General features: G+C 37.5%; 1 pseudogene; it reads right to left on the bottom strand.

The window, feature by feature from the left end:
* The window catches only part of LOC122438043, a 60,489-nt pseudogene that overhangs the window by 25,890 nt on the left and 22,173 nt on the right, over positions 1-12,426 (bottom strand).

Raw genomic sequence — 12,426 nt, 5'->3', positions numbered from 1 at the left:
TTCATTAATAAGAATTTTTTTTTTTTTTTTGTCTTTAAACATACTGGTCTCTTAAATCCTGTATAAAACAAAAAGTGTGGTTAAGAACCATTGTTATAATCATATTCCTTATTTATCTGACTATTTGAGGTATTTATTTCCAGTACAACGTTGAGTCACTATCTAGTGACTTGTCATTTCACTTTGCAGGACTCTTGAACATTTCTTACAAGGCAGGTCTAGTGGTTAACTCACTCAGTTTTGGTTTATATGGAAATGTTTTAATTTCTCCCTTAATTTTGAAGGACACTTTTGCCAGATATAAAGTCCTTGGTTGAGAAACTTTTTTTTTTTTTTCATTTGGAACTTTGATTATACAAGCCGACTGGTATCCAGCCTCCAAAATTTACGATGAGAAATCTGCTGTTATCAAGGACCACTTGAATTGATAATTCACTTCTCTTACTGTCTTCAAGATTTTCTTTTTGTCTCTGGCTTTTGAAATTTTGATCATAATTTGTCCCAATAGGCCTTTTGATTTACCTTGTATGGAGTTTGTTGAGCTTCTTGGCTATTGATACTAATGTTTTTCATAAAATTTGGTAAGTTGTCTTGCATTATTTCTTCAAATATGCCCTCTACTCTTCATTGTCTTCTCCTTTGAGATTCCCACAACACACATGTGGGTCCCCTTGATAATGTCTTGCAGTTCCTTCAGGCTAGCTCACTTTTCTTCAATATTCTTTCGTTCTGTTACCCTGACTTGACAAATTTTATTGTCTTATCTTTATGTTTATTTGGCTTATTTCTTCTGTCTGTTCAAATCTGTCTTTGAATCCCTCTAGCAATTTCTAATTTTAGTTATTGTATTTTTCAGCTCTAGAATTTGTTTTCCATTTCTTTTAAAGTTTTATGTCTCTTCAATGATATTTCCATTTTGCTCATACATTACTTTCTTGACTTTCTCTTATCTGTCTTTAGTTCTTTGAGCATGTTTTAATAACTGCTTTAAAGATTTTACCTAATTAGATATGCCAGCAGGAGTTTTTCAGGAACAATGTCTATTGATTTATTTTTCTCCTTTGAATGAACCATATTTTCATGTTTCTTTGTAGGCCTTATTATATTTTTGTTGAAAACTGGACATTTGAATCTAATAATGTGGTAACTCTTGAAATTATATTCTTTGCCTTCCCCAGGCTCATTGTTATTGCTATGCTTTCACTTTTTTGAAACTATTTATTTTAATTGGAGGATAATTACTTCACAATATTTTGATTTTTTTTTTTTTTTTTTGGCCATACATCAACATGAATTGGCAACATGTATACATATGTCCCCTCCTGTCCTGAAACTCTCTCTCACCTCCCTTCCTACCCTCTGGGTTGTCCCAGAGCACCAACTTTGGGTGCCCTGCTTCATGCATTGAACTTTCACTGCTGCTGCTGCTGCTAAGTCACTTCAGTCGTATCCAACTCTGTGTGACCCCAGAGACAGCTGCCCACCAGGCTCCCCCGTCCCTGGGATTCTCCAGGCAAGAACACTGGAGTGGGTTGCCATTTCCTTCTCCAATGCAAGAAAGTGAAAAGTGAAAGTGAAGTCTCTCAGTCGTGTCTGACTCTTAGCAACCCCATGGAGTGGAGGCCACCAGGCTCCTCTGTCCATGGGGTTTTCCACTAGTCATCTATTGTACATATGGTAATGCCCTTATTTCAATGCCATTCTTTCAAATCATCCCACCCTCACCTTTCCCCACTGAGTCCAAAACTCTGTTCTTTACATCTGGGTCTCCTTTGTTGCCCTGCATGTAGGATCATCAGTACCATCTTTGCATTTGTCTTTCTCTTTCTGCCTTACTTCACTGTGTATAATAGGCTCCAGGTTCATCCACCTCATAAGAACTGACTTGAATGTGATACTTTTTATAGCTGAGTAATATTCTATTGCTTTTGCTTTTTAATTACTGTTGGTTCCCTGACACTCTGTTATGCTCTCTGTCTGAAGAGGGAAAACAGGGAGGCCTGGGCTTTGCAATTCCTCAGGATTTCAGTATACTCAACTTTGCTGCTCCCTTCCAGCTAGCCAGAAGAGGCTCCAGGAGAGATGGGAGACAGGTCAAGGGAGAAACTAGGTCTGCCTTTCCCTTTGTGTCTCTTCCAGGCAGCCAAAATCCACCATTTCAGACTCTTCATAATTCTAGATTTTCTGGGATACTCTGGCTTTGGAGTCTGGGAGCATCAGCTCACCATTTGTACCTCCAGTCCAGTTACTGTATTTTTTGTTGGCATTTCCCCACAATCCCGTTCACCTTCTCAGCTATGGATGCATACACAATTTCCTATATTACTTATGCAATACAAAAAGCCCCTCTATTTGAAATGCTTCAAATAGTTATGATTGTCCTGTTAGACCCTGATTGATACAGAGGCAATTGCTTTAATCCAGGCCAGAAATGATCCTGGTTGGGCCAGGATTTAATGGCCAGAGACTAAAATAGAAAAACGGAAAAACAATCACAACTCGGGGATGGGGGAAACTTCCAAAAAGATATAATTACTCTCAGAGAGATACAAAAAATGCACTATAAACATGAAAGAACAGAATACTATGATAAAAAAATTTAAAAAAACAAGGCAAAACTATTTAAAGTTATTTAAATATGATAGCTTAAAAAAGAACTCAAATGAAGGATGCTATGGACTGAATATTTATGTCCTCCTAAAATTCATAGCTTGAAGCCTTAACACCCAATGTGATGGTCCTCGGAGATGGGTCTTTGGGAGGGACTTTTCCATGATTGGATTGTGTCATTATAAGAAAAAGGAGACCAGAGCCTTCTCTCTCTCTCTCTCTCTCTCTGCCATATGAGGAAACAGCAATAAGATGACTGTCTGCAAACCATAAGGAGAGTGATCATTAAATACCAGATTTGCCGGCATCATTATCTTGGACACCAGCTTCTAGAACAGTGAGAAATTGAGTTTGCTGTTTAAGCCACCCAGTCTATGGTTATTTTTGTTACAGCCTCCTGAACTGACTAAAACAAAGGAATTTGCAAGGAAGTCTAAGAAACTCCCAGAAAGCAAATCAAAACAAAGGCAGAGACTAAAATTATCAGAGATGGAAAATCAGGGAGCAATCTAGACAGTAGAGAGGACATTACTAAACAAATAATTTGCTATTTACTCAACTTTCAGATCTGTAGGAAAATGGCAACTGCCCAATATCAAATATTCCCACACAACTTCCCACACATGCATGATTAAAAACACACAGGAGATATACCTTCAGCATCACCAGAAAAGAGATTACCAAACCTATAAACCAAATTCCAAATCCACGCAGCTTCCACCACCACCAAGTTTTTGAGTGTGATGAGGAGGAAAGGAAAGATGAGAGAATCTGTACCAGCAGAGAGGACCACGGGGGACACAGAAAAGCAGAACAAATCACCAAAAGTACTGACGAAGTTAGGACCTGGAAAATTATAGAGAAGGACTTGGAAATGTCTGAGACCAGAATGGTAGCTATAACAAAGTAGTGCTTCATGGAAAAGGGAGAAAAGAAAGGGGAGATGGGAAGGAGAATTAGGTCTTCTGGTGGAATAATGGTGCATTAATATCACATGTACTAACAATGCAGCAAGAATGCAGCTAAAATGGAAAGAGGGGAAAGCAGGATCAGATCATTAATTGCTATATAGGTAATAAGTAAGAAACAAGGATACCTCTAAAAACTCCAGATGGGATAGTAAAATATTGAAAAAGAAAAAGGGTAAATTAGGAACACAATAAAGAAACTTCTAGATAGTACATGCTTCTTTACTAACTACCACATGAAAATATTTAAGAACAAGAAAGACATACCAAAGAAATATCTCAGTAGAACACACTCAATTCCTTTAGGATTGATTGGACTGATCTCCTTGCTGTCCAAGAGACTCTCAAGAGTCTTCCCCAACACCAAGTTTTGAAAGTATATGATAAAATACTTTGCAATAAACAGTGAGATTTGCAGATACTTTTTATGAAATTAGACACATTTGTAGTATAATATTAACAAGAAGCACATCTGCTTTATATTTCAACAGCCTTGAAAGTACTCAAAAATTTTACCAAATAATTATAATTTTAAACATATTTAACAATGGAACTTATTACAATACCTACATATGGGAAGAAAATCCAAAATGGAAGGGATACTCATTATTTTCAAAAGCAACAATTGTGAAAAAAAAATTAAACAAGTGTAAAGTAATGATAATACATCTATGTGATAAAATTGTTGTTCAGTCTCCCAGTCATGTAGGGATGTTTGGGATCCCATGGACTACAGCAAACCAGCACTCCCTCTGCCTCACTATTGCCCAGAGATTGCCAAAGTTTATGTCCATTATATCAGTGATGCCATCTAGCCATCTCATCCTCTGTCACCCTCTTCCCTTTCTGCCTTCAATCTTTCCCAGCATCAGGGTGTTTTTCAATGAATCAGGTAACCAAAGTATTGGAACTTCAGCTTCAGTATCAGTCCTTTCAACAAATTCAGGATTGATTTCCTTTAGGATTGACTGGTTTGATCTCCTTGCTGTGCAAGGGACTCTCAACAGTCTACCTCTGCACCACGTTTTGAAAGTATGTGATAAAATACTTTGCAATAAATGGTGAGATTTGTAGATATATTTTATGAAATTAGACACATTTATAGTATAATAGTGCATAAAAATAATGTATAAAAGTCAAATATGCAAAGAAAAATAAATAAAATTTTGGATTATTCAATAAAATTAGCATATTTATTGTTATTTTTGAACTGTATGGTTATTTTTGCACATTTTCACATATCAATGATTTCCAAATTTCTCCAATAGCACTTTCATAATGAAGAAAGTAAAGGGATAACATAGAAAGATTACAAAAGGAAATTAAGTAAGACATTATTAGATGCTTTTGAACTGTGGTTTTGGAGAAGACTCTTGAGAGTCCTTGGACTGCAAGAAGATCCAACCAGTCCACCCTAAAGGAGATCAGTCCTGGGTGTTCATTGGAAGGACTGATGCTGAAGCTGAAACTCCAGTACTTTGGCCACCTCATGTGAAGAGTTCACTCACTGGAAAAGACCCTGATGCTGGGAGGGATTGGGGGCAGGAGGAGAAGGGGAGGACAGAAGATGAGATGGCTGGATGGCATCACCAACTCGATGGACATGAGCTTGAGTAAACTCCGGGAGTTGGTGATGGACAGGGAGGCCTGGCGTGCTACGACTCATGGGGTCACAAAGAGTCGGACAGGACTGAGTGACTGAACTGAACTGAACTGATTAGACCCTAGAAAATAGAACTTGCTATATCTAGAAACCATGAAATGATAAAATAAATTAGATAAATAGGCAAATGGCATAATCTAGTGAGTCACATTTTATAAGAATATGATACAGTAAACAAGCACACGGGAAAATGCCCAGTCTCAGACAGGAGCACAAAGAAAAACAGTGTAAAATCAGTAAGATAAAGAATAAGACATCGTCTTGACAAACTGAAATGAAGCAGAAACTTAAAATCTTTGGAGTAAAAATTGGAATGAGACCTACTGAAAGTAAATATATTCATTGCGTATGTATTTGTGTGCATGTGCACACACATATATGTATAAACACACCCATTGTTCCTCATCAGTAATTGAACAACTCCATCTCTAGATTTCTACACTAAGCACCCAGTTCCAAAATAGATAATGCTTTCTCACAAGGCAAACCAAAATATACTAACAGGAAAAACCAAAAATATATAACTGGAAAATGGCAAGTTGAATCACACACACATACACACATGTACACACAGACATATACAGACACATTCACATATGACAGAAATACTATTCACCCAGTTACAAATTGTGTTTAAAATTTTTCAATAAAAATATCTGAAAAGGAAAAAGCATACAGTTGTATACAATGTTTAACAAAACACAAAATTTTGCAACCATGTAAATTAAAAAGTAACAGTTAATATTCACGTAATACTGTATGTTGAGCATTGCTCAATGCTTCATACATTTAAGTTTGTTCAATCTTCACAACTCTATGAGTAAGTAAAGTATTGCCCCAATCTTATAGATAATGGTACATCTAAAACTTCATAAACTAAAAACTTACAAAATTTCATACACTAAAAATTGCATATAATAAATTTCAATTATAACAAATATTAGAAAGAGAACACGATGGCAGTGGAGTAGGTGGACGTGGAGTACATCTCTCTCCACAGATACATCAGGAATGCATCTTCAGACACAGAAGTGCATGCAGAACACCAGCTGAGAATGAACAGGAGTACCTGACCAGCAGAAAAGAATATATAGAACCACACAAAACTCAGTAGGACAAAGGAAATGGGGAGGGGGGGACAGGAGTGTTAGTAGGACTGCACCTGCCCTCAGCGGGTGGGGGAACTGAATCAGGAGTCCAATCCCCACATCATGGCAACTGTTTGAGTCAGAGGAGAAACAAGAAAGGTTGAGAGTGAAACAGCTGATCTCTGGCAGCCTAAATGGAATGAGAATCAGACAGTTCTTGCCGCAGCTATACATACACCAGACAGGGATGCAGGTCCCAGGAAGGCATAGCAGGTAGGAGTTTGAGTTGAGGGATTGTGGAGTAAACCCAGGGTGAGGGCTGCTATTGACTGTGGAGAGACAGATCGAGGGGATGCAAGGAAGGAGATGGTGGTGGGAAATGCCTGTGGCGGGAAGCTGAGCAGCCATGGAAGCAAGGCGATACTGCTGAGTCACACACAGGAGGTGGAACCATCACCATAGCTTCTCTCTCCCCAGCTGCCAGCATCAGCAGCTGAACAATAGAGAGGCTGGCCCATCAAATACCTGACGCACCCACCCAGGGTGCTCCTTTGAGTGACTGATGTGCCAAAGAATAGAGTAAGACCCTACCCAGGGTGCCCCTTTAAGTGCCTGACAAGCTGATCTACAGAGAAGGACCCCAGCCAGGGAGGCCCCTCCATGTGCCTGATGTTTCAAATAACACAGAAGGACCCCAGGCAAGGGAGCCTTCTAAGTGCCTGAAAAGGCAGAGCTTTGGAGAAAGACTGATAGAGGGCTTCTGATTGCTAGCTGCAAGAGGCTCAAAAACGAACTCTGATAGGCCCATAACTCTTCCTTTCTTTCCTTTCATCTCAACATATTGGTTAGTTTTGTTTTCATTGCTTTATTCCTCAATTAGCACTTTGTTTTAGTTTGGTTTTCCAGTTCGTGCTTTAGTTAGTTTTGTTCTTAACTGGTAGGTATAATTTTTGGTTCACATTGTTTGCCAGGTCAATTTATTGTACTTTATTTTTGTTGGACTGTTTTGATTTTGCTTATGTGTGTAAGTGTATATGTGTATATTCAGTCATACTTATTGTTGTTAAAAACCTCTGCCTCTAATTTGGGCTTTTGCAGTTCTGTGGAGATTTCCTGTTTCCTTTTTTTTTGTCGTTGTTCTTCTTCCTTTTTATCACTTTTCTTTTTCTTTTCTCTCTTTTATAATTTTAAGTTTTAATTTTTAAACCTATTATATTTCTCCTACATTTATTCCTTTGTTTGCTTTTCCTACGGTTCTTTTCCCCTTGCAGTTAATCTTTAATGTTTATGAATCCTCTTCACCTACCTCTATTCAACTTTGCCAATCTATTCTTTTCTTTTATTTCCTTTCCTCTCAACATATTTGTTAGTTTTGTTTTCATTGCTTTCCTCCACACTTTGCACCTTGTTTTAGTGTTGTTTTGCAGTTTATGCTTTAATTAGTTTTGTTCTAAACTGGCAAATATAATTTCTGATTTCCTTTGTTCGCTGGGTCAATCTAATTAGCCTTATTTTTCTTGGACTCTTTTGGCTTTGCTTATGAGTATATATACGTGTATATGCATATATTCCACTATTTTAAGCATTATTTGCCTGATTTTGTAACTGCCATTTGTGTGGGATTCCTTTTTGGTTTCTTGTTTTTGGATATTTGTTTTAATCTCATGTAATGCCATAACAAACCACTTGTGGAATCTTTGTTCCTGACCAGAGATCAAGCCCTGAGCTTCATGGATTTCATGGATTTCATGAGCTTCATGGATTTCATGAGTTCATGGATTGGAAGAATCAATATTGTCAAAATGGCTATACTACCCAAAGCAATCTATAGATTCAATGCTATCCCTATCAAGCTACGAACAGTATTTTTCACAGAACTAGAACAAATAATTTCACAATTTGTATGGAAATACAAAAAATCTCGAATAGCCAAAGCAATCTTCAGAAAGAAGAATGGAAATGGAGGAATCAACCTGCCTGACTTCAGACTCTACTACAAAGCCACAGTCATCAAGACAGTATGGTACTGGCACAAAGACAGAAATATAGATCAATGGAACAAAACAGAAAGCCCAGAGATAAACCCATGAACCTATGGACACCTTATCTTCAACAAAGGAGGCAAGAATATACAATGGAGAAAAGACAACCTCTTTAACAAGTGGTACTGGGAAAACTGGTCAACCACTTGTAAAAGAATGAAACGAGAACACTTTCTAACACCATACACAAAAATAAACTCAAAATGGATTAAAGATCTAAATGTAAGACCAGAAACTATAAAACTCCTAGAGGAGAACATAGGCAAAACACTCTCTGACATAAATCACAGCAGGATCCTCTATGACCCACCTCCCAGAATATTGGAAATAAAAGCAAAACTAAACAAATGGGACCTAATGAAACTTAAAAGCTTTTGCACAACAAAGGAAACTATAAGTAAGGTGAAAAGACAGCCCTCAGATTGGGAGAAAATAATAGCAAATGAAGCAACTGACAAAGGATTAATCTCAAAAATATACAAGCAACTCCTGCAGCTCAATTCCAGAAAAATAAATGACCCAATCAAAAAATGGGCCAAAGAACTAAACAGACATTTCTCCAAGGAAGACATACAGATGGCTAACAAACACATGAAAAGATGCTCAACATCACTCATTATTAGAGAAATGCAAATCAAAACCACAATGAGGTACCATTACACTCCAGTCAGGATGGCTGCTATCCAAAAGTCTACAAGCAACAAATGCTGGAGAGGGTGTGGAGAAAAGGGAACCCTCTTACACTGTTGATGGGAATGCAAACTAGTACAACCACTATGGAGAACACTGTGGAGATTTCTTAAAAAACTGGAAATAGAACTGTCATATGATCCAGCAATACCACTTCTGGGCATACACACTGAGGAAACCATATCTAAAAGAGACACGTGCACCCCAATGTTCATCGCAGCACTGTTTCTAATAGCCAGGACATGGAAGCAACCTAGATGTCCATCAGCGGACGAATGGATAAGGAAGCTGTGGTACATATACACCATGGAACATTACTCAGCCATTAAAAAGAATTCATTTGAATCAGTTCTAATGAGATGGATGAAACTGGAGCCCATTATACAGAGTGAAGTAAGCCAGAAAGATAAAGAACATTGCAGCATACTAACACATATATATGGAATTTAGAAAGATGGTAATGATAACCCTATATGCAAAACAGAAAAAGAGACACAGATGTACAGAACAGACTTTTGGACTCTGTGGGAGAAGGCGAGGGTGGGATGTTTCGAGAGAACAGCATGAACATTATCTATAGTGAAACAGATCACCAGCCCAGGTGGGATGCATGAGACAAGTGCCCGGGCCTGGTGCACTGGGAAGACCCAGAGGAATCGGGTGGAGAGGGAGGTGGGAGGGGGGGATCGGGATGGGGAATACATGTAACTCCATGGCTGATTCATATCAATGTATGACAAAACCCACTGCAATGTTGTGACGTGGTTGGCCTCCAACTAATAAAAATAAATGAAAAAATAAATAAATAAATAAAAAGAAAAGAAATACCAAGGCCTCCTAATCTTTCAAATTATATAAGACATTTTTATACTACATTAATAATTATAATATTAATTATATAATACATACTACAATCCAATTACTACTTCTTGTTTTCCTTCAAAGTGATATAGCAGAGTGCTACAAACTTAATTTTTCGCCGAAAACAACTATAAAGAGATTTGTTTTCAATGGTCCTTAAGATCTTTTTTAAAATTTAGATTAAAAAAATCCACATCTAGTCATAATTGCTTCTCGATTGAATTCTACCTTACATTCTAAAAAATATTCTTAGTCCCCAAAGTATCAGAAACTATCACCTGAATAAAATAATGTGTGTATTTTTAAGGTAAATGCTGGCTCTGCAACTCAGATTGTGATTTTCAATAAACCACAGAACCAAGACTGTGCAAAAAAGACATGATTATCTCAGGTTAACACCTTTAAGAATCAAGACAACAGAGGGAAAGGTACCTGGTGAAATGCATCAGGATTCCCAGAATTAAAAATCAAGGGTAATTTTTCTTCTAATTCTCATACTATTTCTGGCCAGACAGAATTCACCAGAAAATCATAGCTGGGAACAGTATTGCCCTTTTCACTGTAAGATAAGAGAAAAATTTCAGTCAAATACACCAGAAACATCTCCTTACAAAAAGCAAAATTCCACTGTGGTGTTTTATTAAAATAAAAGTTCCTCAGCCTAAAATTTACTTCAACCTTTTAAAAACAACTGTATTTGTCAATTGCTTTGTTTTTAGGCTCAAACTTCTATTTCACTCCTTGATCGCATTCTCACCTAGAACCTGACACATCCTCTGTGTCCTGACTCCTACAATTATCACATAGCAGACAGCTGGGGTCAAGGATAATGGAAAACTATGCCGACTTGCCATGGCACAGTTTTCTCCCCTTAAATGGGTTACCATGTTTATACACTATCTTGAAAAAGCAGCAATCTAATACCACAAGAAAAGCAATCTTTGTATTCAACCTTAACATCACGCAGCTCTAAAACACTGTAAATCACACTAATTTACCAATTACTAACAGCTTTGCAACTCAGCTATCTCTGATTACCTCCAGGTCTAATGTTCTATGACTATTTCATGTAAAATCTGGATTACAAATCTTAATACAAAATAACTGATAACATTCATGGTTTTCATATGCACATGTTTTATTTTGCATTGTCAGCAAAAAGGCCAAATTCTGAGTTTCCAATTAACACACTTAGGTGAGAGAGAACACTGAGAGAAAATCATGCTCTCAGGAGCCACAGCACTGGAGTTCAAATCTCGGGTCATTTAACTTCTGTGTTTTGGTTTCCTCATCTTTAAAATCATAGGGTCATTATATGGAATAAGATTTGTAAAGCATTTAGGATGGCATACAGTTTGTAAAGCATTTAGCACTAATTGGAGAAGGAAATGGCAGCCCACTCCAGTGTTTTTGCCTAGAGAATCCCAGCGATGGGGGAGCCTGGTGGGCTGCCGTCTACGGGGTCGCACAGAGTTGGACACGACTGAAGCAACTTAGCAGCAGCAGCAGCAGCAGCAGCATGTAGTAAGTGCTATGTTAATAGTGTTAAATACACAGTACATAGATTAAAAGGGTGGGTTCCTTAAGTTTCTCTGTACTTAAAAATCTGTAAATATCTTTAGGCAACACCATCTCACTGACCTACCCACTTTGCTGCATTCTTAACATGCTCTATATTAAGGTAATTTTCTTTATATTCAATGAGGGAAAGGAGATGCCTATGTCCCACATACCCAATTCCACATATCATATCATATACTTTTAATCACAATAAGAACTAACTCTAATAAGATATAGGAAGAGAGAACAAAATTGAAGATTTTAGAATACAAATGCACATAATATGAGCAACAATGAATGACAAGATCACCTCATTTCCAAACTAAATATACAATTAAAGCCTCAAAAGGAAAATTTAAATCTGCAAGATCAACAATTAGAAAAGCTAATTTACGTTCTCTGGAAAATAACTTCTGACATCACTGGTGTTGCCGGGTATAAAGAGCACCCAAAGGCAGATGCAGAGCAAGGGAGGGTCCAAGGCAACAAGACGATGTGGTGTGAAGCAAAGGCAGATGACCTACCAAGGTACAGTCTAGATACTCAAATTTCTGAGCTTTCTACATGAGTTCTGCCACCCTGACAACTGTGGAAAAGAACAAACATGTGAGGCATGAAACTTGACATTTCAAGACCAAAACTAGGCTTGTCAAATCTAATGATTGGTTGTTTCGTTACTGTGGCCTCTTTAATTTCACATGATGACTTCTATTAAGTTCTTACCCCAAATCCAAATCTAAATAAATCTTGACGATTATTACACAAAAGTGGCAAAACAAAGCTTCATCTGAAATCATCTAGTGGAAACAGAGACGGTACTTCCCAGTCAATCAGCACATTTATTCCCCAGGTTTCTCTTTTCAAAGAAAAAAATTTCAAGACTAAAAATAATTTTCACTCCATGAAGAAAGGGACTTGATTTGCCTTTCTAATGCTGCAAATTG

This window comes from Cervus canadensis, chromosome 3 (assembly GCF_019320065.1).
Source record: "Cervus canadensis isolate Bull #8, Minnesota chromosome 3, ASM1932006v1, whole genome shotgun sequence".
NCBI lineage: Eukaryota > Metazoa > Chordata > Mammalia > Artiodactyla > Cervidae > Cervus > Cervus canadensis.
This window is presented reverse-complemented; position numbering and strand designations above follow the sequence as displayed.